Here is a 26457-nt window from a genome sequence, read left to right as displayed (position 1 = left end):
GCTGATTTAGCTAAAAGACTGCCTTCCAGGTTGAAATACTCCTTATATGCAGATGATGTGTGCATTTGGGCATCTGGCACGGACATACGGTTAATTCAGATTGCATTGCAAGACGGAATAAATATTATCAACAACTTTTTAAAAGAAAGAGGAATGATTCTATCGCACGCAAAGACAGCTGTATTGCCCTTCACCCGTAAGAAGTTAAAGAACTTCAATCTCAATTTAGAAGAAGAACCACTAATGATTGTGACACAGCATCGATTTCTCGGAGTAATACTTGATAGGCAGCTATAATGGGCACCTCACATTAAGAAACTCGAAAACGAGGTGAATACGCTAGTGAATATACTCCGCAGAATTGCTGGGACATCATGGGGCGGATCTGTATTATCCATTCTCGCTGTTCACAATGCTTTAATACGACAAAAAGTTGCATATTCTGCAGCAGTGTTACACGGCCTTTCCCACACTTCAGAGGAGCGACTTCAAAGACTATTAGCTAGGGGACTGCGCGTCTGCATAGGTGTTTCACGAGCGACTTCCAGCAGCCTTGTCATAGCAGAGACTCGACAACCACCCTTTCCAGTCATGAGAACAATTGAAACATGCCGCCATTTTTTTCGCTTACAGACGCAACACAGGGACCACCCATTGGCGCTGGAGATTTTACTAAGAGATAAAAGCAATGCTCATAACGAAGTACAGAGTAATGTACATATATTACCCGGACATGAATTTTGGAACTCTGAAATGGACTATCCTCCATGGGTGCTTGCTACACCAAGCATTGAATTCTCAGTGGATGGCATTATTAGAAAGAGAGACATGTTCATCCAAGCTGCTCAACAACTAGCGCTTTATCAGATACACATGCGGTGTCCAGGGTACATACATATTTACACAGACGGCTCAAGTACTACAACGTCTTCAACATCAGCATTTATCATACCACAGCTCAATATTCAGGAATCGTTTAAATTATGCCGCACGACGTCATCTACAACATCTGAGCTCTTCGCTATTTTGTATGCTGTAAAGTTTATAAACTCGGTAGCAGACGCTAAAAAATGGGTACTTTTCAGTGACTCACAGGCTGCATTAGGATCACTCTCCAGTACGAACAGGACAGTAATAAGTGATAGTATGACATACGAAACGCTGAAGGAGCTCACTAAAGCAAAGAAGGCGCAACATGAGATCAAATTCCAGTGGATACCTGGCCACTGCAACATTCCTGGAAACACAGCTACCGATGAAGCAGCACGACAAGCACATCGTAAAGACGTTACTGTTTCTTTACCGATATCGAAAAATGAATTGCGTAGTATTATAAAGAATACAACTTTCAGAATGAGCAAAACTGCTTGGTTTGACCAAAGTACAAAGAGCTGCGATTTATACCACATCGATCCATTTATTGAATTCAAAATTACGCTGGCATTAGATAGAAGGATGGAAACTCTAATTCACCGATTGAGGCTAGGCACCGCATACACAAAACATTTTTTGCACAGAATCGGCAGAGCTGAAACTCCCAAATGCGATTGTGGATTTATAGATGACGACGTATGTCACCTCCTCATACACTGTCCACATCATGACACGCCAAGACGCCGTCTTAAAAGTTAACTGTTCGCATTGGACCACAGACCATTTAGCATAAAAAAACTTCTGGGCCCGTGGCCAACTGGAGTTTTACAGTCCCACGCTTTAAAAGCATTAACACGTTTTTTACAAGACAGCGGGATTGCTGACAAGTATTAACAAAGAACAAGCTTTCATTTGTAACACATGTACTTATTATATACAGTATTGTGTGACACCCATCACGTGTGTGTTGTGAAATGAATGACGTGTCGACTATTATGTACATACGAGCGAATGCATCTTTATAAGGACCAGACGTGTGCTTTATTGTTTTGTTGTTGTGTTTGTTGTTTGTGTTTTGTCGTTTCCAGACACTTCTTACAATGACTTTCAAACATTTACTTACCATTGTGATATGTACGTATAAGTGTGTCTTTGCATATCTGTGCCTGCGTTTTCTATTTTCCATGCACTGCTTTGTATGTTTTGCTTCAAGTTACGTGTTCAAGTTTCAGTTAACGGCTAAGGAGTAGCCGGCGCCATAATGGTGCGCCAACATCTCCTTATATATCATATCAATAAAAAAAAGTTTGGTACATGTGGAGCTAGCAAAATGGCCGCGAGGGCATCATGAAGGGTCCAATATGCCCCAATGTAGCGTTGATGCGTGCACTCAAAACGCGAGAACTCAATAGCTTTACGCCAGGCGCGACGAGCGTCCGTCAGCGCGGCCCCACGGCTACCCGCGCGAAATGCGACATGCTGCGTTTCGCGCAGATGCATTACCCAGACAACACTGCGTCTCCCTGTTTTTGTGATGGAGGGACGCCGGACGCGCTGACACGTGCATGCGTCAGAGCAACGCAGCGTGGCATGCGCCTGCGAGTATATGCAGGACCGGCGCCTGGTGGGGCAACGCCTGCGTGACGCGACGAAATGAACGCTGGCGAGCACGTGAACCGCATCATGTAGAAATGTATTGGCGCCTTGACTGGGTCATGTAGTCATGTTCTGATATGACACGCATCTCATGATTATCATGTTTGAACCAGTCACATACCTTCGTCATCCATTGGTGTCACGTAATACCAAATTTGCCATATGTGAAGCTAGCAAAACAGCCGCAAGCCAATTATCAGTGTGGCATGTAGTCATGTTGTTAAATGACACGCATGTCATGATTATTATGTTTAGATGTGTGATTTAACTATGTCGTCCGTTCACGTCGCGTAATACCGAGTTTGGTACATGTGAAGCTAGCGAAACGGCCGCGAGCACACCATGAGCGTAGCATGTAGTCATGTTTTTACATTACACGTATCTCATGTTTATCATGTTTGCACGAGTATCATACCTTCGTCATGCATTCACGTCCCGTAATACCAAATTTGGTATAAGTGAAGCTAGCAAAACGGCCGCCAGCGCATCATTAGCGCCGCATGTAGTCATGTTGCTACATGACACGCATGTCATGATTTTCATGTCAGGGTCTGTTGCTTGTGTTCGCCATGAATTCATGTCATGCCATACCAGTTTTGCAACATGGAATGTGAACAGAACTACCGCAATAGCTGCAGGACCATGAAATGTAAATCATGACATTCATGACTTATAAGTCATGATTTTCATGTTACGACTAGTCAAATATGTTCTTAGTACAGTCATGTTGCACCATACCAAGTTTGGTATTTATACCATTTTCAAAACGGCCAGGAGAGCTAAAAGTCATAGGCGGCTAGATGGATAGTTTGATAGATAGATAGATAGATAGATAGATAGATAGATAGATAGATAGATAAATAGATACGCACAAAGTCACCAAAGTTCACTAAGACAAGCTTCGCATTTAAAAAAATCAACAAGCTCCCTGCTGCGTCGTCCATATGGTGTGCGAATACATTTGCGTAAAACAGGAGTGGAGTAAATTGACACTCACGGCAGTGCAGGGACGAATTTGCTTAAGGCTTATTTATATATATACATATATGTTGATTCTGCGAACGCAAATTCACACAGCGGCCTGGATGTCCTACCAGCACTCCTTTTATTTTTTTCATAGCCCGGGTTAAGGCTCTCTTCAGACCATCGAGCGTGCGCTCCTCCTCCGCTCGCCGCTGCCGCATGGTGGCGCGGGGCGAGTAGGCAGAGTTTTTCAAAGCACTGAGGTTTAGGGACAGGGAGGGCAAAACAGACCTTAAGCGGGTGGAATTAGCTAGAAGAATGTTACCTGATTGGTGGCTAAAGACAAGGCAGGAGTGAAAATTAAACCGTTCACTGCAAAGTACCAGTCCTCAACCCTACTATTTAAAGGAAAAAAAAATCTTGTTCTTCGTTCTCGAAGTATTACGGCTTGGTGGCTTGGACCTGTACCTGAGGATAAGTGGCACGCATGTCATCGACCCCTTTCGCCATTGTGGTCGCAAGTCCTGCTGTATCTTCATATAAGACACCGTTTAAACCGCCTTAAATTATCACGAGGTTTCGTCTATCAGCTGTAGTTTTGAATTTTGCGCTCGCTTGCCTCATGACTGCTTCGAGCTTGCGTCCTGTGAACGTCCCTACTGCAACCCTCTTGTCACCTCTTACCCTCTCTTTGATCGCTTCTGTGCATCGATTTAAATTTGAATCCCCGGCGATTATCACATGCTGTGACTTTTCAGCCGGAGCGTCCTGCACCTGGGGGTTACTTGCTCCTGTGACGCTGGCTGCTTTGTCCCCTTCCAGCCCCACCACTACTTCGCTGAAGGTGGGCCTTGCGACAATTGAACCAGCTGGACTTGTTTTTTCCAAACTTGCTTGCTCTTTCTTCTCCGCCATTCTGGTTGCCGGTGCCATACTGTTCTCTCCGTCGGCTGTTCCTTTGTTCCCCTTGGCTAGTTCTTCCTCGGCGGACTTCAGCCTTTCTCCCATTACCCTCGTTTTTTCTTGCTCTGTCGCCAACGCAGTCTCCAGCTTGGTGATTCTCACCAACAGTTCACTCTGGGCAACCATCGTTTTCTCCATTTTTTCCTCGACCTCACATTGCCCACACTTCGTGTCAGCCTCCTCACCGTTTGCTTCTTCACTTGGGCCCATTTTCAAACTCACCCCGCATCCTGAAAACTCTACAGCGTTTACAACCAGGTCTTTGAGACACCAATCGTCCTTATAACTTATCACTCGATAATTACAAAACACGAACCCTGCCCTACGAAAATGGGAGAAAGGCTGCTTTACCCAATGCTCTCAAGACTGTGAGCAAGACAGTACAAATATCAAGTTATGCCGACGACATATGCATCTGGTTTTCTGGATATCAGCATAATAGATTGGAAATGATCGGCCAAAGAGTTCTACTCTCGGCACAAACCTATCTTGAATCTATTGGACTCACAATATCAGCTGAAAAGTCTCAATTCATGCTATTCCCAGGTATGCCAAGACGAAAAACAAGGATGAAAATATTACTTCCAGGTGCATCAATTAAGCAAGTTAAGTTCATGAGGTTCCTTGGAGTCACACTAGACAGCAGGATGAATTGGCGACGAGCAGTAGACAAGACGATGTCAGCGCTGACGCCCCGTGTAAACATTCTTCGAAGGATGGCAGGAACAAGCTGGGGTAGTCACCCAACATCAATGATAAAGTTACACGGGCAGTAATTGTCAACCGTATGCTTTTCCAATTGCCTCTGATCTCTCCGAGTGAGTCACAGTACGAATGGCTGAAAAAACTTCATCGTAAAGGCCTCAGAGCTGCTTTGAGAGTGCCAAAGTTTGCAGCGAGCATAGAGGCGCTTCATGAAGCTCGTCTTCTGCCATTACGTCTTCTCGCGTCTTAACGACTGCTGACACAGCTTTGCCGACTTGGCGAATCGAGCCCAGGACGAGCACTACTCAGTCGCCTTCGGCGACGCACAGAATCCCGAGCTTTCGTGGCCCTCAACACCCTTCGCCATCTTATCATCGATTTCCCCAAACAAAGACAACTTCGACAAGACCCACCTTGGTCACATGAGGATGTCAACTGCCAGGTGACGATTCCACACATGCAAAGCAAGCGTTCCACACCCACAGCAGAAATACTTTCTTTCGTACTTGAATATATTGAAGAAAAGTACGCCGATTATTTGAAAGTTTTCACCGATGGATCAGTCGAAATAGTGCGCGGAGAAAGCGCTGCAGCGTTTGTGATCCCATCTCTAAATGTTTCCTGGGCAGCGAGACTCAAGTGCGGTGTTTCATCGACAGCATGTGAAAGCGTGTCAATTCAGGCAGCCCTGAAAAAACTGAAGTTTTGTAGGCAGCAACAAGTCGTGCTGTTCTCAAACAGTAAGCCCGCTTTCGGCTAAAACATGGATTGATTTTGGATTGATGCAATAAAAAATCACTGCGAATCCTTAAAGACCTGCATGGCATGGGTATAAAAATTACGTTTCAATGGATTCCATCACATGTGGGTATAGCAGGTAATGAGGCGGCTGACAGACTTGCCCGGAGTGCTCTGGAGCTTACACCAACGAAGAAGGCTCCCAAAGACAATAAGCGTATCTTACGAGAAGCTGTAAACAAGCATTTTCACTTGTTATGGCCTACGCCTCACCAGTCATGTGTGACTAAAGGGCTTAAGGGAAGAGGCCTCCTTGCTTCATCGCATTCGAACGGGATCAGCGTGTACACCTGCATGGCTTCACAAGATCAGACTGTCCGCGACGCCCTTGTGCCTGAAGTGCAAGGAAAACGGTGATATAGAACACTATTTGCTTAAATGTTGTGCGCTTAAGAAAGAACGGCAAGGTTTATTTGAGGAACTGCAACAGTTAGGCTCGCCATGCGACAGCGTGACTGATATTGTGTTTCCGCGTGGTTCCTCGATCTTAAAGAAACAAGCGTCGCGACTTCTCTTAAAATTTTTGATTGCTACAGACTTCGTATGAGACTGGTGATAAGTGACAATTATGTTTGGTGTATAGTTCAGCGAGATAGAGTACTGGCACAGTACTGCACGTGGAATAGCATAAAGGCCGCTGTCTTATGCAGGTTTACGTCGCGCTATGAACGATTTTTATTTTAAGAGCCTGTTCGTGATTAGTTAAAAAACAAAGGACACAGCTTCATTTAGCAAAGAGGAAACCGGGCGGGGAAATTGCCTGCAAATTATGCAAGGATAGATCCGCCGGCTACCTACAACATGCTTAATCTTAACCTTAATCTACGAAAAAGAGAAAGTCTAAGCTCTACTACAAAAATTTGCGTGTTCAATGTACATGCACCTCCCCCACGGGGTGGCAAGAGAAAAAAACACAAAGAAACAAACACACACACATGCACAAACTAGTGAATACCTGGGAACTGACCACCGGAAAAGCCGTACAATCTATTACGTGCTACAATTATATTACCTGCTGCGTTTTTATAAGAAGGCAAGCTCAAAACATGCAAAACCACTTATCTGCGCAGTCGATCGGGAGCGCTCAAAAACACGTCCTTCCACCGTGCCAGTTTAAACTGAACGCATCTCTGCTCCAGTGGCGCCGCTTGGCGGCGAAACGCCGCACTCGCACCGACGGCCGCTTTGCTTCCCATTGAAATCCGCTCCTTCGGCCGGGCACAGAAAATATAGAGGAGGCGCTGGTCCTACATGGCATTCACCACGCGAGCAAGGTGTCTGGTATACAACTACCTCATCACGCAATATTCCATTTTATCTATTAGTTTATTCTCTTTTTGTTTCGAATCTTTAGCCCGCTGGGGCTGAAAAATGACCGCCTGCACACATCGATTGCTAGGCTGTTAGTATGTCCTGTCGTGTTGACAAAACGATAAATTAAAGGGGAAGTAGTAGAAAACACTGAGCTTAAGAAGCCTCACAAGGGTGGAAGTTGACACACCGCGTCCGTTTTCACGACCGTCAGTTGTGTTATTGACAACCCGGAAGACCTCTAGTGAGCAGCTTGTGCGCGTATGTGAGTGCTTCCTTTATTCGGCACAGATTTATGAGTAGTGGCACGCAGAGCTAAACCGAGCGCTTAGCGCTGTCTGCACGAGCCCAAAAAAAAAAAACAGATTTGCCATAAGTGTAACCATCGGACTACGAAAGATTTGGACTGCGCGTCGTGCCAGAGGAAAAGCCTCCATCTTGAAACCAACTTCAACTTCTTCAAAGAGATCACAGTGAAAGATCCAGATGCGTCTCTGTCTATCAAATATTTCGTTCTTCAATGAACTCAGCTGGGGAGCAAAACCTACTAATTAACTCCGCATACATATCTAATCTGAAAACAACGGTAAAAGTGAAACTCGTAAGAAGGCGGATATTGTAGGTTGCATGTCCAAGACCCTTTCGGCGGCAACCCAGCTTTCCTTTCTGTGCTTGTCTCAGGTTCCTTGTACGCACGGACCAAGTGTTGCATAAAACCCGCCTTATGCTGTTTGAGAAATGGTTCGTATTTAAAATCGTTATGATGGCAACTAGATTGCATGCTCCCTCATTCAAATGATTGTATGTGAAGGACGATTTTTCCACATTGTTATCTTCTTACTACTGCTCTCACAAAAATAATGTCATATCTTATTAGAGAAGAAGGTATAGTACCCCCTTCGCTTTAATTCTGAGCACTTTAAAGGTTATTGAAGCCGGTATTGTTAAATTGAATTTGAAAGTATTGCAATTGTAGCGACAAGCCTTCAATTAGGAATTTTCGGGTGGCGTTTCACGTCTTTCTTTGCAAGGAATATTTCGCACAATTCCTTATTTAAACCAATTTCTGCGTTATTCACAACATTGGACTCTATAGTATACGCGGAGTGAAAAACATGACATCTAATCAAGTATAATAGAGAAATGAGTTGTATTTGGAACATTTTTTATTAAATTGAGGGCAGCAAAAGTGCAAGGTAAGATTAGTGGAAGCGCATGCTACTCAATGTGTATGCAAAAGAACTTACCGACTAACAGCTACAATACTTGTTTTGGAGGATGTTTGGTCGATTTGCAAAAAAAAAAGAATATGTGGCTGGTCCCTCTATCTAGAAATGAATAAAACGCGAAAGCGAAACGTGTCTTCACAGATGTAGTTGAGCGTTTATTGTACAATTTTTCGCCACAAGGCCGAACAAACTGAATGCTATAGCAAAAAATCGCTACATCACGTGAAAAACGGAAAGCATCGGCATCTCAAAATTCCCAGTGCGCACCTCAAGCAGAAAGCATGTATGAAATGAGCGTACACAGCACGATAGCGGACTAAAAACTGTCAAAACTAGACATTTAAAGCGCGCTATAGAACATAAAGAAAGAAGCACAAAACTAACGCACTCCTATAATTTCGACAAGCGTGAACAACTGTCACAATTCTTACTTCTTGTGTGAGCAGCATGCTCCTTTCATAAACGGCCGCGGCAGTGAGAAACGTCACTTTCGTGCTCTTTCGAAACACAAGTGCGATAAGCACGCGCGCAGGAGAGACCACGCTCCGTGGAGGCGGCGCCCTCTGAAACGCGAGAGGGGACAACCTTTAAAAGCGGGCCCAACACGCGCTGGTCGCGCCATCTCGCTACTGGTGACGCAAACACGATGGATATATTGAGCTCTGAGGACTGCGAAATGATACGTGAGATATTGCTAGCTGTTAGCTTTCTTCACTACGTGCTCATTGTAGGGTAGTAGTTAGCGCCAAGCGCAAATGTTCAAGAGTTCACAGGTTCGATGGTCCGCGGCAGAGCTATTGCATATCGTTTTCTTTTGCAACTTGTATATACTTTACAACGTCACATCCGTCATGAATGTACGTCAGCGGAGCTGTGGTGGACTCTGACATGAAACATTTACGTGTTAGGAAAAAACAAAATGGTTCTAACTGTATGCAGATTCGAGAATTCTTTAATAAGACCCATTTTTTTTTTGCAATTCGAAGATTGGTTTTGAACTCTGACATCAGAATATTTTTAAGACAAAATTTAATGGCGTGCATGAACACACTATCGACGTTTTTATGCACACACACTCAACTACTGATTCAGGGATAAATGATTCAGCTATCCTCAAATCCCAAGTATTGATCTACGGTACGCATTCTCGAGTTCTCAGCTCAATGTTTTGCTGACTGTCTTAGACGACGAAGTTAGAATTGCATGTGATACCTTCATCAGGAGAAAAGTAAGTTGTCTTAAAGAACAAAATTAAAACATGAAAGTAAGGCGAAGACGGCAAGATGCTGTGTCGCGTGATACGGCTACTTCATGAAAGCACCAAATGTGCGAAAACACTTATGAAGAGAATCGTTTTAGGACGTCAAACTACTTACTTATTATGTTGGCAAATGAGGATAAGGCACGCGTGACGAATACAAGCATGCTTTCACATTGTTCATAAATGGCAACAGACAGATGTGCATGCAATGCAGCAGCGACAGCAAATTGCAGGCCCACATATTTCGGTGCTTTATTCCAGAGCGTTTTGACCTTCGCACCCCAACGCTGCTTCGAATAGCTTCCTCTATCGAATATCTTCTCGGGCGGGCCGTCTTGTCGTGTTTATTTACTTTAAACATTATTGTGTTCCAGCAACGTAAGCATATACTACAACCAATATTACAATTAAAGATAACCCTAATCATGGAATTTACAGTTTTCATTATTCTAGCAAGTTTGAGGGTTTCGGGTAGTATATCTCCTTTGGCTATAAGCACTTTTGAAGTCCTCGCACGTACGTCATCCTATGTGGCTGTTATCAACTCGCCTAAACACGGCGAGTCTTCGGACGACTTCATGCCGAGGTTCCGAATTTCAGTAACTAGGTGGAATTTTCGTGCCGGGAGCAACTCTTTTCAGGACTTTGTCAAGTACATAACGCAGGCCGATGCCAGTTTTGCGAGGCACGGTGTGGTTCTCGTGTCCTTGCGCGACCTGTTCGGGTTGCCAGACTTCGAAAAAATTGTTGGTCATTTCGAGCGCCACCATTCGTACATTCAGTGGATCGTTGCTGCGAGTGAGCACGACCAGGTGTTGAAGACACTGTCAGGACACTTGTGTCAAGTGATCAGCGTGACACTGATTGATGTCAATGCGCCTTTTGATGGGTACAGGGCTTGCGAAGAACGCCAGCTGATCATAGGAGCAGAAACTGATGCGCTCGGCCAAAGGGTGCAGCATGCCCGAAGGCTGCCTAAAAATGACCGCATAGTTTTTGCGACCTTGGACCACAACTCGAACCTTTGTTATAAGGAAGAAAAGTTTATTCCGTTCGTCAAACTTGCCTACGCTGTTCTTAACACCACACTCGTCGAAGCGTGCAACAACGGAGAGACCGATTCACTCCTCCTCGACCGACGCGTTGACTTCGTCATCGACGTTTCGAAGCACGTTTCGATGAGATCTTATTACGGGTACGTCATGCTGCCGCCAGCTTCGCTATGCTTCCTTTCTCGACGAGCGACTCCACTTCCCCCGTCATTTGTTTCGTGTTGGCTGTCCTTCTTTGAGGTCTCTCTTATACTCACTCCGCTTGCATTGTTGCTGCTTCTAATAATCGCCGTGCAAGCTCGCCTTCGCTCGGTCCCTGCTACCAGACAATCAAACTTCATCATGTTATTCGCGAGCACCTATCTTGGTCGGACTCCGACAGCGATTCCGAATACAACGTCGACAGTCGTAAAGGTGTTCATCACTGTCTGGATGTTTGCGACGTTCATTCTGGTCCAGTTCACACAAACGGACATCACGGCGTCTCGTAGTGTTCCGGCGCTCTCTTCGGAGATGAAGGAAGTCATGCAGTTGAAGTCCCGGCTTGACGACGGCAGCACAAGGCCTTGCATGCACGTCTTTGCAAAGAACATCATTGAGAAACTAGGGAGCAATGTGTCCCACCTAAACTCGCTCCTCAAGGTTTCCAACTCTTGCGGGTCTGAATGCTTAACCCACAACGCCAAGGATGTATGTTTCCCGTTAGCTCGAAGTGGCAGTTACACTGTCGTGGAGATGTGCGACTTGTTCGAGGAGGATAAAGGGTGTTCTACAGGTCTCGTGGTCGGGGAAGAACCGCTCGTTTTTTACTTGAAATGGCTTCCGACGCACACGCGGTTCCCTTTGAGGTAAGTGTGATACAAATATTTCTCTGCGGTTTATTCTAACACTTGATGTCTTAGGCTTAGTAATCTTGAGGCAGAGCTTCCATAAATGTGGACGCAGATTTTATTGACAGTTCTCGATTGATATGTGGGGTTCAACGTCCCAAAACCACTATATGATTATGAGAGACGCCGTAGTGGAGGGCTCCGGAAATTTAGACCACTTGGGCTTCTTTAACGTGCACTCAAATCTGAGCACACGAGCCTACAACATTTCCACCTCCATCGGAAATGCAGCCGCCGCAGCTAGGATTCGAGCCCGCGCCCTGCGGGTCAGCAGCCGAGTACCTTAGCCACTTGATCACCGCGGCGGGGCTATTGACAGTTCTTCAGAGTAGTGGCTCACTAAAAGTAAGATGCGTTGTAAAAAAAAAGGTAAACCGAACGTCCTACGTAGGAAATGTGTCATGACTCATTCTCGATGTGCTGCTATAAGTGACTGCGGCATTTTACCTCGGAGGGGGTGGTACAGAATATTGATCTGGTCTTTCGCCAAGTCACATTTCGGCACCATTGTGAAAAGTGTTATTTTAAGGTTCTCGAACTGAATAAAATCAAAAACAATATGCACATTCATTTAGTCGTTTCTGTAAAAAAAATCCTGCAATCTCACGCTTTGCGGTTAGCCTACCTGCGGGCCTGCGAGGTCTCGTGATCTTGATCACATATTTAACTTATTGGTATATAGACAAAAAATATATGAAAGGTTAAGGAAGTTTGTTGAATATGTCCATCTCTTGACGAGATGAAGAACGTGAAAATCCCTGTCCACCACGGTGTAGCAGTGATTAGGGTGCTCGGCAGCTGACCCGAAGGTGGTGGGTTCGATATTGGCCACCGCGGTCACGTCTCAATGGATGCGAAATGGTGGAGTTCCGTGTACTGTGGTTTGTCAGTGGCCGTTGAAGGACGCCAGATGGTCAGAATTTGCAGGGCCCTCTACTACGGCATCTCTCATAACCATGTCGTTGTTTCGGGACACAAAACCTTAGATATTGTTATTACGTCGACAAACTGTCACCTACGTTGATAAAACTTTTTCACCATGTGTACACGGTTGGCACATGCCGCTATAGCATGGGTCGCGGTACGCGCAAATGGGGCACAGGTGATTGACAGTTAAAAATCTACCCCGGAATGGGGATGAGAGACATTAGTAATTTTAATGTGACAACATTAACAGAAACTCACATCGGCAGTGTAGACCTAACGAATGTGAAGATAATAATCAGGACCTCGGCAGAAATTGAACTGAACTGTTCTGTGGCGCGAGCAGGCAATCTATAACTCAGAGCCTCGCCAGTACTTGCAACTGCTTTGAAAAAAAGCCAATATGAAGTTGTATGGCCAATTGCAGCGCTTTCTCTATACTTTTATCACAAAGAAATGCACATTATCTATGTAAAGCTCAGACACAGACGCCATGCCGCATTAACGTCAATTGTGGTGCCGAAGTTGACTTTTATATGCTGTATGCGTGTGCCAGAGTTTATATTGTGGCGACGGAAAGGGTGCATGTAAGCGGTTGCAAGAACACACTATATTTTTAAGTGGGAACGTGGGAAGCAATTTGGCTGTTCAATACCGCAATTTCATGAAATGCAAATCGTGCAAGCCAGTATTCGATTGCGCAACTATTTTGTGTAGCGGAAAGAGTTCGTATGAGCGTGAGATTTTAGAGTAATTTCAAATTGTAAATCCCAAAGATACGTACTTGTCTCTGACGTCAAAAGACTGTGCCTGCCTAGTAAGAAAATAAGTTTTTAGGGTCACGTGTCGTAACAAGCAACGGGATACGCATGTGTGATATATCTCGGGAGGCAACGTGATTTCTAATAAAGCCTGGTTGAAAGTCTAGCATTGTACGTGTTTATATATATTCGCTGGTACCCAGTTTGCAAGTTGTTGGTATCATAAATGGCCCAACTGTTCGCACCAGTGCACCAATACGTGCTTTAAAGCAATCAAAAGCCATTTGACGGGAGGGGTTTAGATACGTATTGGTTCAGATAAGGGGGGGGGGGGCATATTTTTAAAGAGCATATTCATAACTAGAAGTGTAACGACGTACAGAGCCATTTGAAGGTGTAAAGGTCTTTTCGCGAGCTGAACGTTACAATAATAGCTTCGAGACACCTTGCAGAGCTTTTGCTTAACTCTCGCGCGATAGCAAGGGGGGATAGCGTACGGGTGACATTCGCATCAAAAATCGTGAACTGTTGCGCTCAGAGAGGCTTTACTAAGCATGAGTTTGTTGGCATTTCTTCAAAAAGTTAACTTCTTATTGGCTATGTTTTTTTTCAGCTACGAAGGTCAAGTAAAAAAGAACATAGATTGAGCAAAGGAGTGGAGGTCAATAGCGCCAAATATTTACGCAATAAGAACTATGCAGTTTGTTATTCATAAAATATAATCATTTTGTAGTCAAACCAAAAAAATAATGGCCACCTAGCAGGTAATATCAGCATATGTAGTGGATCTTCTCAATTTATGGTGACAAGCTAGGCGTTAGCGTAAGCAGTCCTGCACAAATGTAATGTGCCAACGTAATCAGACATATATAGCAGATGGTGTTGCGTCTAAAGTTGACCACGCATTGGTATAGATCAATACTAAGTAAGAGTATTTTGCGTGTTCTTTCCTTGATGCTTGATGATGATTTCAGGCGGCATAACCAAGAACTGATGCTTGTCCTACATGAGTCTGGCCTGAGGCTGCATTACATCAGAAGACGTTTCAGACCATGTAGCAACGGCACTGCTTCGACTGTGTTCGACATCCCCACCAGTGATTACGCCACCGTTTATCTCATCGGATGCTTCCTGTCTCTGTTGGCGTTCGCTGCCGAAGTGGCTTATCGACGCTGCTATCCCCCAAGACACCTACAGTCGTCTCCACCGGCAGTGGTCATTCGAATTCGCAAAAGCATTCGACGTTAGCTGCGCACATTGCGTTCGTTGATCCTTCATGTATCGAAAGCGCGTAAAAATAAATGTTTCTCTCATCCAATAGATGGCAGCGAGTCTGTGAATGGATACTTTGCTCGGATTTCACTCGATTATGCTTGCGTTTTTTTTTAGTTGTAGTGGAGAAGTGACAGGTTGTGTTAGTTTTCTTGGGCCCACATCTAGACGCACTAAATTTCGTCGCACAAAGCAGTTTCTCGCTAATTGCATCTACTTGGGTTCAATCAAATGCGTTGCTGCTAAAAACGGCCTCTTATGATAGTGGCATGCAGCGTGGACCTTTCAACGTGATAAAACGTCAACGGGTGTCGCATTTTGGCATTAAAAGCCCTTTTTTAACCTTTTTTAACTCTGCTAAGAACAACAAGAAAGCTGTCCATTAGCTCACTTGTGTCAGCATTGTTGAAACGACACATTCAATTTCCCATGGTGACCTAAATTCGGCCTTCACACCTGAGCGCATGGGCGGACCTTCAGCGCTAGCTATGCTTTCCCTACACCATAAAGTAATGCTTCATTTTCATCCTCTCTCAGTGAAACACCACTCTTAAGCGATCGTCATGAAGACACATTCTTTCTTATTTTGTACTCGTGACATCTCTGTGCTATAGGTGTCCCCCTGTTCGTGCATATGCAAACCGCGAACTTCCGTATTAGACTGCAATCAAGCACTCGAGAATGAACATGATATATCATTTCAGTGGTGGCCGAGTCATTGCGAAATCGCCGGCAATAACCACGCGTACGTAGCTGCACGATCGACTGATAAAAAAATGACCACGTATCTGCATGTTACATTGAAAATGTCGTCGAAAGACGACAGTCTTGCATCTGGAGAGAGTGAAAAACGTTTATTTGATGTGCAACACAAGAAAATCGGTGAATGGTATTCTGGAGGCGCTGCGTTAGAGGACCTCGAGAGAGAGAGAGAGAGAGAGAGAGAGAGAAACAACTTTATTGATGGCATAGCAAGGTCGGTAAACGTAATTTGCCGGTGGTTCGAAGGGTGGTGGACAAAAGCTTGCCAGAACTGTTTCGGCCCAGTTAATCACTTCTGCCTGAAGACGGTAGTCAGCTGACGACAGGAGCGGCTCCCACGCCTCGAGGGAGGAAGCTGGCAGCATTGTTCTTGGTGGGGGGTTACCCTCGCATTCCCAAAGAATGTGATTTTGGGTAGCTTTTACGCAGCTGCAATGTCGGCAGTTTGGTGTAATCTCTTCTGGATAAATTTTAGACAGCCGATGAGGGCTGGGCAAAGAATCTGTTTGGATTTGCCTCCAGATCGTGGCCTGTTCCCTTGACATATCTGCCTGCGGGGCCGCGTATGTCTTGCGGTTCTCTCGGTAATACGCTGTAATTTTGTTATACGTGGTGATCCCTTCCTGCGGGAAGTCCAGGGTGGAAGGGTCCATGTCCCGGTTGATTAAACCTCGGGCCACGTGGTGGGCTGCCTCAATGGCTGGATTCTCCGCGTGAGCGGGCACCCATATAAGTTGTATTTTATTGCCCCGTTTCTTATTTTTGATAATGTTGGGCGCTTTCAGCCCAACTCAGCCCATCGTAAAAATCATGAGCGCTCTTTTCGAATCACTCAGGATGGAATTGGTAGCCGGAATTGAGGTGGCCAGCGCGATGGCGGCTTCTTCTGCTTCTAATTCTGAGGCCGATTTTATGGTGGCTGCAGTAATAAATTTCCCACTGCCGGTCACCGCCCATATAGTGTAACGGTCTCTCGCTTGTCGAGCGGTGTCAACGTACAGAACGTTTGGGCGATCCTGAAATTGTTTTGCGAGGTTATCTGCTTTTGCCTTTCGTCTCTCGTCATGTATTCCTGCCAGCATATTTTTGGGCAGGGGTTTGATTATAATGTCTGCACGAGTCGCCACAGGCAGGAAAACATTGTTGTTGAGCATGCAACTAGTGCGTCGTCCGAGACGGTTGACGATGTGCAAGCCTGCTTTCGTTCGTGAGAGCCCTTCTTCTTGGGCCGTCAAATGCCCTTCTATTAGTTCCTCCACTGTGTTGTGGATACCAAGGCTCAGTAGTTTTTCTGTGCTTGCGTATCTGGTGTGATGGTTAAGGACGCTCGTCACTATGCTTGCTTATAGCGGACGAGAAAGGATTAACATGAACAATTTATTTGATGGCACGGGTGGAACAGCTGACGGCGCACGGATACGCTACCGTGTGCAGCGCCGTTGAGTCGGACGTCACGGCCAACCCAGCAGTCAGGGTCGCAACTCCGGAGGTCCAGGATCAGGCCACGGCTCACGAGGACCACACCCGATAGGTCTCACCCACGAACCTGCTCCCGGTCACTGCACCCAGGCAGGAGCCGTTCTCCAGGCCCCGTCCTTGGACCTTGTACAGGCCGACGGACTCAACCTCGAACAGACACACCGGGGTTCGACCTGGCCGACACGTACGGGTCCCACGTCCGCCTCAGGAACGCTGCCAGAAACTCGTCCTCTCGAGCGGCGCACCGCATCGTCTGCCTTCGTGGCCTCAACCCTCGAGCTCCTTTTCCCACATTCCTTCTTCTTGGCCAGGGCACCGCCAGGTACCCTCGGGTGCACACTGCAGCTCATGAGCTCGCGGCCCACGTCCGAGTCACGCGCGTCGCTCGGTACGGCTCGGCACCGCTCGGCGATCCTTGATTCAGCCAGAACTCCCCTGGCACCTGGATTCTCGGCCACCCTGAACCTCGCCCGGCTCCGTGGTCCTCCTTACACACGCCCGCGTCTCGCCCGGCAGAACGTCTCGCTCGTCCCTTGCCGATGTGCGACGCTCTGGTGACACCAGCGCTTGATGGCATGGGTGCGGCTACGGAGCAGTCAACCCGCATCGGAGACGCGATGCTCCATGCGGGGAATGGCCAGCCCGTCCAGCGAACAGCTTGCGTCGAGACGCGATGCTCGGCGCAACCGTGACCATTAGCCAGGCCACGTTCATCGATGCGCCGAACGACTGACCGTGGAGACGCCTCGCCGAGATCCGCGATTCCATCGGCAAGGAAGAGAACAGTAGGCCAGGCCGCGCCCCGAGATGCAGTACTCGTGCCGGCAATGCCACCCCAGCTGGTGGTTGGACGGCAGCAGCGTGGACGGCCGCGTTCCCTGGCCGGAACCTGGATCGCCTTCGTCCGACACTTCGGCCTGCTGTCTTCCGTCTGCCGCTGCTCCGGCTCGTCCCCAGCCACAAAGCCTACCGCCACGTAATGATCACACGTGGCCCAATTGTGGCACGCCACCTCTATGGGCCACCACAGGTCATCAGCTGATTCGCTGACACTCACGCGCACATTACACACACCTTGCCCCGCACTTCCGTCGTTGTCGTTTTCTTCACTCATCACATCTGGGAAGTCCTAGGGCACGTTTATATGTTGGTCCAACTAGGCAGTTTAGTTTTTGTAGATCATTCTTTCTGAGTTGGTAGTAGGGGAACGAGTAGGTGACTCGACTGATTACGAAAACGTGGATTAACTTGCATAGGTCGGATTCCTTCATTCCTTGATTTTTCGTTGCCACTCTCCTTAGAGGCCTAGTCGTTTGCTGAACGTATGCCTGTAACTTGTTGATAGCTTTTGTGTTATGAGTGTTATGCTGGATGAGCATTCCTAAAATCCTTATTGTGCGAACAGTGGGGAAAACGTTCCCATTTACTGTGATATCGTTTGCGGAGCGCCCTCCACTGTAGGGGTAATCCTTCTTGTTTTTGGTTCTGATTACTAAGAGCTCGGATTTGTTGGGAGAACAACTAAGGCCCACTTTCTTTACATACTCCTGTACAGTGTCGGCGGCTATTTGCAACGCGTCACAGATTGGCCCATCTGAGCCTGCGCAGGTCCATATGGTGATATATGTGGATATACCTCCCACATGCTTACGTCAAATAATCAGCATAAAGCGAGTGCCTAATGTGTCGGATCTGATCCAAGAGAACGGTCAGGCCACGCATCGTAATGTTAAAGAGGAATGTTGATAACACGGCTCCTTGTGGAGTGCCCCGTGTTCCAAGGGTGATTTTGTCGCTTTTTAGGTCGCCAATGGTTCAGCCGTGCGTTTATGCAGAAAAGTTGTGATATAATTGTAAGTGCGACTGCCGACGTTCATTTGGGCGAAGTTGTCTAGTACAGCAGCATGGGACACATTATCCAATGCTTTAGTGATATCCAGGCCCAGGATGGTCCTAGTAGCCGCTGTGTGTCTAGGATTTAATATATCATTGTGAAGTTGCAGCATTATATCCTGTGTGGATAATTGCTGGCGGAATCCCACCATCGTGGGGGGTAGCAGGTCCTTCGACTCTGCATAAGCTGTTAGTCGTCGTAGGATTGCATGTTCCATTACTTTCCTTAAACATGATGTAAGGGAAATAGGCCGAATATTTTCCAGACTCAATGTCTTGCCCGGCTTGAGAATAAATATTACTCGAGCATGTTTCCAACTTGGCGGTAGTGTCCCAGACGCCCAATGTTCGTTCATAAGGTCCGTAATTACCGTAATAGACTTATCGTCTAGGTTACTCAATATTTTGTTGGAAATTTGATCATCTCCTGGGGAAGCCGTTGTACGAATACTATTCAAAACAGCACGTATTTCCGCCTCGGTTATATCTCGATCTAGCTCATGGTTAGTATTTCCGGAGTATTCAGGCATTTGGGACGAGTCTACCTGTGTGTTTAAATACCTGTTTTTCAATTCTTCCACTAATTCATGGTTGGTGCCCGTGTATTTGTAAACGAGCTGATGCATTTTATTGCGCGACGTACTTTTAGTCTGCTCAGGATCCAATAAGTGCCTGAGGAGATGCCAGGTGTTTTTATTTCCTAGCTGACCGTTGAGCCTGTCGCATAGCTGATGCCATTGTGTTTGACTGAGTTTTCTTGATTACTCCTCGATGTCCCTTTCAATTTGCGCAAGTCGGCATTTCAACTTTCGATTGTGCTTTTGGCGGAGTCATCGGCGATGTAAGCTGGCTTGTGCTTCCCACAGGTGCACAAGCTTTGAGTCCGGGACGGGGCCGTCCCGCTCCATTGGGGTTTCGCATGTCGTTTAGTATCATTAGTGAGATCGGTAGTCCACTCATTGAGATCTTCGATGGTGGTGGTTAAGCGCTTGTCTCTCAAGATTCGAAAGACATCCCATTTCGTGTGTTTAGTAGTGAATTTTGTTTTTTTCCAGCCTTTAGTGGGTACCTTGATGGAAAGCAGATAATGGTCACTTCCTAAATGTCGTTCAGTGTTTTCCCACGTAACTGCGTGAGCGTTTTTAACTTCGGGTGAGTCGAATCCGGCAGCAGCGCATAAGGCTTCAGAGAAGCGGGCTGGTCCCAGATCGGCTATGTGTAATGAACCCTGCGGTCGCAGGACTATTTTGTAGCCTTCCGGTGGTAACCGTGGCAGTGGGCGTCGCTTTGGGGCGGGCGGTGGTAGTGCACGGCAAGGAGTCGGCTTGCTGCGTTGGTTGTCGGTGGTCACATTGTCAGCCGCGTCTGAGCCGCGCTCGGGATCAGGCCGGCGATATGGGCGTTGCATGGCCAACGCAGTATGTGACCACAATCCGTAATTAAGTTCTTCATCAGTTATTGGCGTTCCTGTTACGACAACTTCCATTCTCCTGTCTGGGACGCGCTCTGGAAGTGAACGCTGACAGAGAAACGCGGTGTCTTGTCACAACGACGCCGGAGTTAGGGTAAGCTCGGCGGCCTAGCGTAGTCGGCCATGGTGCGTTGCGTTCACAGCAGCAAAACAATGACTTGCCGGTGTGAAGTGGTGATTTCCAACGGTGCCTGGTGTCGTCTTGGAGCGTTGGGTCACTTTTCAGACGTAGAAAAGGGAACTTGTGGCGATGCAGCAAGGTGAAATTGCAGAGTCCATGCGAAACGTGTCCATGAACTCTGGCGATCACAGCACCCCAGAGGGCCTCGAGCGTGCAGCGAAGGTGAACGAGCACATCGTCACGTCACACGGGAAACATGAGCGCTATCTGGCAGTTACCCTGGAAAACGAAGTGCGTGGCTTGTGGGCCAATCCCTGAGGTGATAAGGTGTAGAACGCATGGTGAGGGGTAGGTGCCACCACCATGTCATCTTAGCAAAGCGCTGGAAACACTTGCCTTTTCGTGCAAGCGTTGTATGGTCAGCGCGGCGTGATCAATGCTTCGGTCCTTACAAATACTTATGTGTGCCTTTTCTAGTAAAAAAATACACATACATAATATTGAAGTGTTGTTATGGTGCCTAAAATATGCGCAATAATTGCGTTTTGCTTGACAATTGCAAAGGTATGAACGCTGAATCTTGAGCAATATTGGTGGGCGCTGCGGATCGGGTCGGCCGTTTAGAGTACCGTTTGGTCACTTTGGTGTCGTTTAAGACACCGTTGAGGACAGACAGCAGACAAATGTACAAACAGACAGATAGACAGATCAAAGGTTTTGCGTCGAATGCCCTCAAGAAAGAATATCGTCTTTAAAAGCGCTGCGTTAGAGAGTCTCGATCCGTGCTGCGAAGTCTAACGAGAGTGCCGAGGCACGTTAGACACGAGCGCCATCTGGCAGTTATCTTCAAAAACGAAGAAAGGCGTGTGCACCCGCGGAGAAAGATGCGTGCCTGTGTCGGAGGCGGTAAGGAGCAGAACGCAAAGCGACGGGCAGGTGCCACCACCACGTCCTCTTAGCAAAGCGTTGGAAACGCTTGCCTTTTTGAGCATCACGTTGCACTGTCAGCGCAGCGTGATAAACGCTAGGGTCTTTAGAATTACTTGTGCGTGCCTTCTCTAGTAAAAAGACACACATAAAAACTTCGAGGAGTTGTTATGGTGCCTCAGATATGCACAATAATTGCTTTTTATTTGACAACCGCAGAATTATGAATGCTGACACTTGAACAATATTGGTGGGTGCTGCAGATGTGGTTGGCCGTTTGAGGTAACATTGTGTCACTTTAGTGCCATAAGTAGGATCGTTACTGCGGACAAGCAGGTAAGTGTACAAACGGACAGACAGACAGACGGACAGACAGACAGACAGACAGACAGACATACAGACAGACAGACAGACAGACAGACAGACAGACAGACAGACAGACAGACAGACAGACGTGCAGATGGACAGACAGACAGACAGACATACAGACAGACAGACAGACAGACAAAAAAGGCAGACAGACCAAAATTTTGACGTCAAAAGTCCCCGAGGAAGACTATCGGGGTTAAAAGACCTGCAAATGCTCATATCGCTCTGTAGAACGGAAGCCGCGTGACAACTGCAAGCTCTTGCTCATGGCGTCACTCTTCTACCATGTAACTCGCAGGGTTCCTCCAACTGATGCGTAAGCTCCACTGAACCTCTTTAACGACTTCGCTTGCCTTCCAGACTCTCCCATCCAGATGAAGATTTGCTGTGTCGCATGTGGTTGGGAGTGGCATTTACGAATGCATACTCTCACGTCATAGGAATGGTCGACAGCGCGGCACGCAACTCATGTGGCTGTGAGGAGACGATTGAACGAATTTCATACCACTGCTCATCTTATCAGACTCAGTGACGTGTTCGCCGAGTCAAACTCGATCGTATAGATGCAAGACCGCTGTCCCAAGAGAAGATCCTGGGACCTTGGTCCACGTTTTCGAACCTGCACTAGGCCACGAAAGCCTTGCTGAGCTACCCAAAGGCGGCAGGACTTGACGAACGTCTATGAACTGTCAGTGCGAGTTTGTGTTGTGTGTGTTCTCACTAATTGTTTGTTTCGTTTACTTTCTTTCTCTAGCCATTTCTTTTGTCATTTCCTCTTTTCTTCCAGCTCGCGTGTAGGGTAGCTAACCAAGCCTAGCTTGATTAAGCTCGCCGCCTTTTTCCTTGTTTCTCTCCCTCTCTTGTACTGTATTAGTTGAGAACAACAATCATTAGGCGTTAGAAATAACTAGCAAGCTTTTCAGGATAAAAGACACGCCAACAGACTCGGAAAACTTGTTATGTATTAGAAATGCCACTTGTACCGTCTCTTTGTAAGAAACCATGGAATCGCTGGAGTATGGTACAGTTTAGCTACCTCGACTTGGCTTAGCCGACTCAATGTACGGAAAGTGACAAGCACCTCCAACCATACTGTCCTGATAGCAGTGACGAGCGTATATCGAGAGATAATAAACTGAAAGGTTGCGAGGTGAACCAGGATTGCAGCATCATATTGTCGCGGGTTATAAATGACAGGGGGTTTATTTAAAAACACGGACAGTAGGACTTGTAGAGACGCTCTCAGAGAAGGCCGCTAAGATTGTCGTCTTCTTCACTCTGCTGCGCTGCGCCTCTCGAGCAAATCCGCTTTCTTTGTTGTCGTCGCTATCTCGCCGCTAAATGCAGCTATGCACGTGGCATTACCCTCCCGCCAGAGTGAGCGTCGTCCCGACGCTCAACAGGTAGAGATGCGGCCATCGAGTGTTTACATCACTGAGAGTGGTAAAGTTTCATGCGGACCACGTGCACTGTCTCAGGCAGATGCTGGCGACGTTTTGAACAGGAGGAGGCGTCGGGCGCGACTTCGTACGTCACGTCGCTAAGACGACGCAGAACCTTGTAGGGTCCGAAGTATCGGCGTAGAAGTTTCTCTGAGAGGCCTCGTCGTCGTACAGGAAACCAAACCCAGACTCTATCTCCTGGTTGATAAATGACGAATCGATGGCGAAGGTTGTACCGTTGGGCGTCAAGTTGCTGCTGCTGCTTCATTATTCTGACGCGGGCAAGCTGCCTTGCTTCTTCGGCGCGCTCAGTGAAGTGTGCGGCGTCTGTCTCTGAATCATTGCAATCGTAAGGCAGCATGACGTCAAGCATTGTCGTAACTTCTCTGCCATGAATTAGTGCGAACGGCGTCATTTTTAGGGGTGAAGCTCCTTAGGGCGTGGGCTGTGCGTCCCCTGTAGCCTGTATGTAGCCACCTCTAGTTTAGTTCTTGCAGTGTTCACTAGATGGCGGTACCGTCCCCTGTATGCAGCCACCTCTAGTTTAGTTCTTGCAGTGTTCACTAGATGGCGGTACCGTCTCCTGTATGTAGCCACCTCTCGTTTAGTTTTTGTAGTGTTTACTAGATGGTGGTACTTGTAGTTGATGATGAAAAGATGCAAGATGTTATAAACTAGAAAGCGGTACTTGTAGTTGATGAAAGACGCGAGATCTTATATAATAGGAATGATGTCACATATGGCGCGTGTCATTGGTTGAAGGCAATCGTTCGATTTAGTGCGGCGACGTACGCTAGGGGGAGCGTTGTAATAAAATCCGTTCGCTGTTGGCGCGCGCTCGGAGTCGCCGGATGGATAAGGCTGCACAGCGGAGAGAGCGCAAGGCGGCAGCAGCGCGCGCTCGCAGACAGAATCCCGATGTGCGAGCGCGCGAGGCAGAAGCGCTCCGTGAAGCTGCGCGACGCCGCCGCCAAGATCCTGCCGTACGTGAAAAAGAGGCTGCAGCGGCGCGACGCCACCACCAAGATCCTGCCGTACGTGAAAGAGAGGCTGCAGCGGCGCGACGCCGCCGCCAAGATCCTGCCGTACGTGAAAAAGAGGCCGCAGCGTCTAAGACAAATAAAAGTTGATTTGTGTATATACACACACAGCGTTTCTCACGTCTTTACATGATGATCGACTGGGCGAATTACACGGAAGATTCACAGTTTACCGATGAATCCCTCCGGAGCTTCGCCCATTCATCATCATTCACCCCGTGAATATGCCGTAATTTTTGTTGTTTCCTGGCACGCCGTATTATACGCGAATGTACGGCAATATTCGGTCCCAATTCTTGTGTTCTACATCGACGTACATGCAAAGCATGTCAGCGATTGTCTTGTTAAGTCTTTCTGTAAGCCCATTAGTTTGTGGGTGGTAAGCTGTCGTCTTCCTATGCGCTGTGCCACTGAGCGTAAGCACAGTGCGCAAAAGCTCGGCTGTAAACGCGGTACCTTTGTCTGTTATGACGACAGCTGGAGCACCATGTCTCAGAACAATGTTCTCAATGAAGAACTGAGCCACTTCAGCTGCAGTGCCACTCGCGATTGCCTTGGTCTCCACGTATCGGGTGAGGTAGTCCGTCGCCACTATAACCCATTTGTTGCCGCTGTCCGATGTTGGGAATGGGCCCAGCAGATCCATTCCGATTTGAGAAAACGGGGTTTCTGGCACGGGCACAGGATGTAATAGCCCAGCGGGTTTGACAGGTGGTACCTTGCGCCGCTGACAGTCAATGCATGTTCGGACGTAATGTTTAACCTCTGCTGCGATTCTTGGCCAGTGATATTTTTCTTTGATGCGTGTCAGTGTTCTTGTGAAACCGAGGTGGCCCGCAGTGGCTTCGTCATGGCAGGCTTGTAAAATTTCGCTGCGGAGAGCTCCAGGAACTACCAGAAGATAGCTTCTACCTGTTGATGAAAAGTTCTTTTTGTACAGAATTCCGTCCCATAAACAGAATGATGATAAGTTCTTTGAAAACACTCTTGGTGCATTGGCGGCTCGTCCGTTCAAGAATTATATAAGCGAGTTGAGCTCCCGATCATCTTGTTGTTGCCGAGAAATGATAGCTGCATCAACAACTCCTAAAAAACCAGGGAAATCATCATCCTCTATAGCTGGTGATTCAATCGGTGACCTTGACAAACAGTCGGCGTCTAAGTGTTGCCTTCCGGACTTGTAAACTACGGCCATGTCGTACTCTTGGAGCCGTAAGCTCCATCGTGCTAAACGTACAGATGGGTCTTTCATGTTGGTCAACCAACAAAGAGAGTGATGGTCGCTTACGACTTGGAAAGCGCGGCCATATAAATACGGGCGGAACTTCGCAACTGCCCAAACGACGGCCAGACACTCCTTCTCCGTTGTTGAGTAGTTGGACTCGGCGCGTGTCAACGTTCTGCTAGCGTAGCCAACCACTCTCTCCACACCATCATGGCATTGGACAAGAACAGCACCAAGGCCCACATTGCTGGCGTCTGTATGGATGGCTGTTGGTGCATTCTCGTCGAAGTGAGCGAGGACAGGTGGAGTTTGTAGATGCTGCCGCAGCTCGTTGAATGAAGGTTCTTGCTCTTCACCCCATACAAATGCGATGTCTTCCCTTGTAAGGCGGGTGAGTGGAGAGACGATGTGTGCAAAGCCTGCTATAAATCGCCGGTAGTAGGCGCAGAGACCCAGAAAACGCCTGACCACTTTCTTATCAACAGGCCTTGCGAACTTTGCGACGGCTGCTGTTTTATCTGGGTCAGGCTTCACACCTTCGCGGCTGATCACGTGTCCCAGGAACTGGAGTTCTTCGAAGCCGAAGTGGCATTTTTCCGGTTTGAGTGTGAGTCCAGCGGGCCGTATGGCTTGAAGGACTGACAGTAGCCGCTTTAGATGCTCTTCAAACGTGGCCGAAAAAACGATCACGTCGTCGAGGTACACAAGGCATGTTTTCCATTTCAGGCCGGACAGAATGGTATCCATTAGTCTCTGAAACGTGGCTGGGCTGAGCATAGACCGAAAGGGAGGACTTTGAATTCATAAAGCCCATCTGGCGTCACGAAGGCGGTCTTTTCTCGGTCACGCTCATCTACTTCTATTTGCCAGTATCCACTTTTAAGGTCCATTGACGAGAAGTAGCGTGCATGCCGTAGCCTGTCCAAAGAGTCATCGATCCGTGGTAATGGATAAACGTCTTTTTTTGTAACATGGTTCAGCTTACGATAATCGATGCAGAAACGCAAGCTGCCGTCTTTCTTTTTCACGAGTACCACTGGCGATGCCCAAGGACTTTTTGATGGTTGGAT

The sequence above is a fragment of the Rhipicephalus microplus genome, chromosome 7 (genome assembly GCF_043290135.1).
Source record: "Rhipicephalus microplus isolate Deutch F79 chromosome 7, USDA_Rmic, whole genome shotgun sequence".
Classification (NCBI taxonomy): Eukaryota; Metazoa; Arthropoda; class Arachnida; order Ixodida; family Ixodidae; genus Rhipicephalus; species Rhipicephalus microplus.
The sequence above is the reverse complement of the archived record's forward strand: the minus strand, read 5'-3'. Positions refer to the sequence as shown.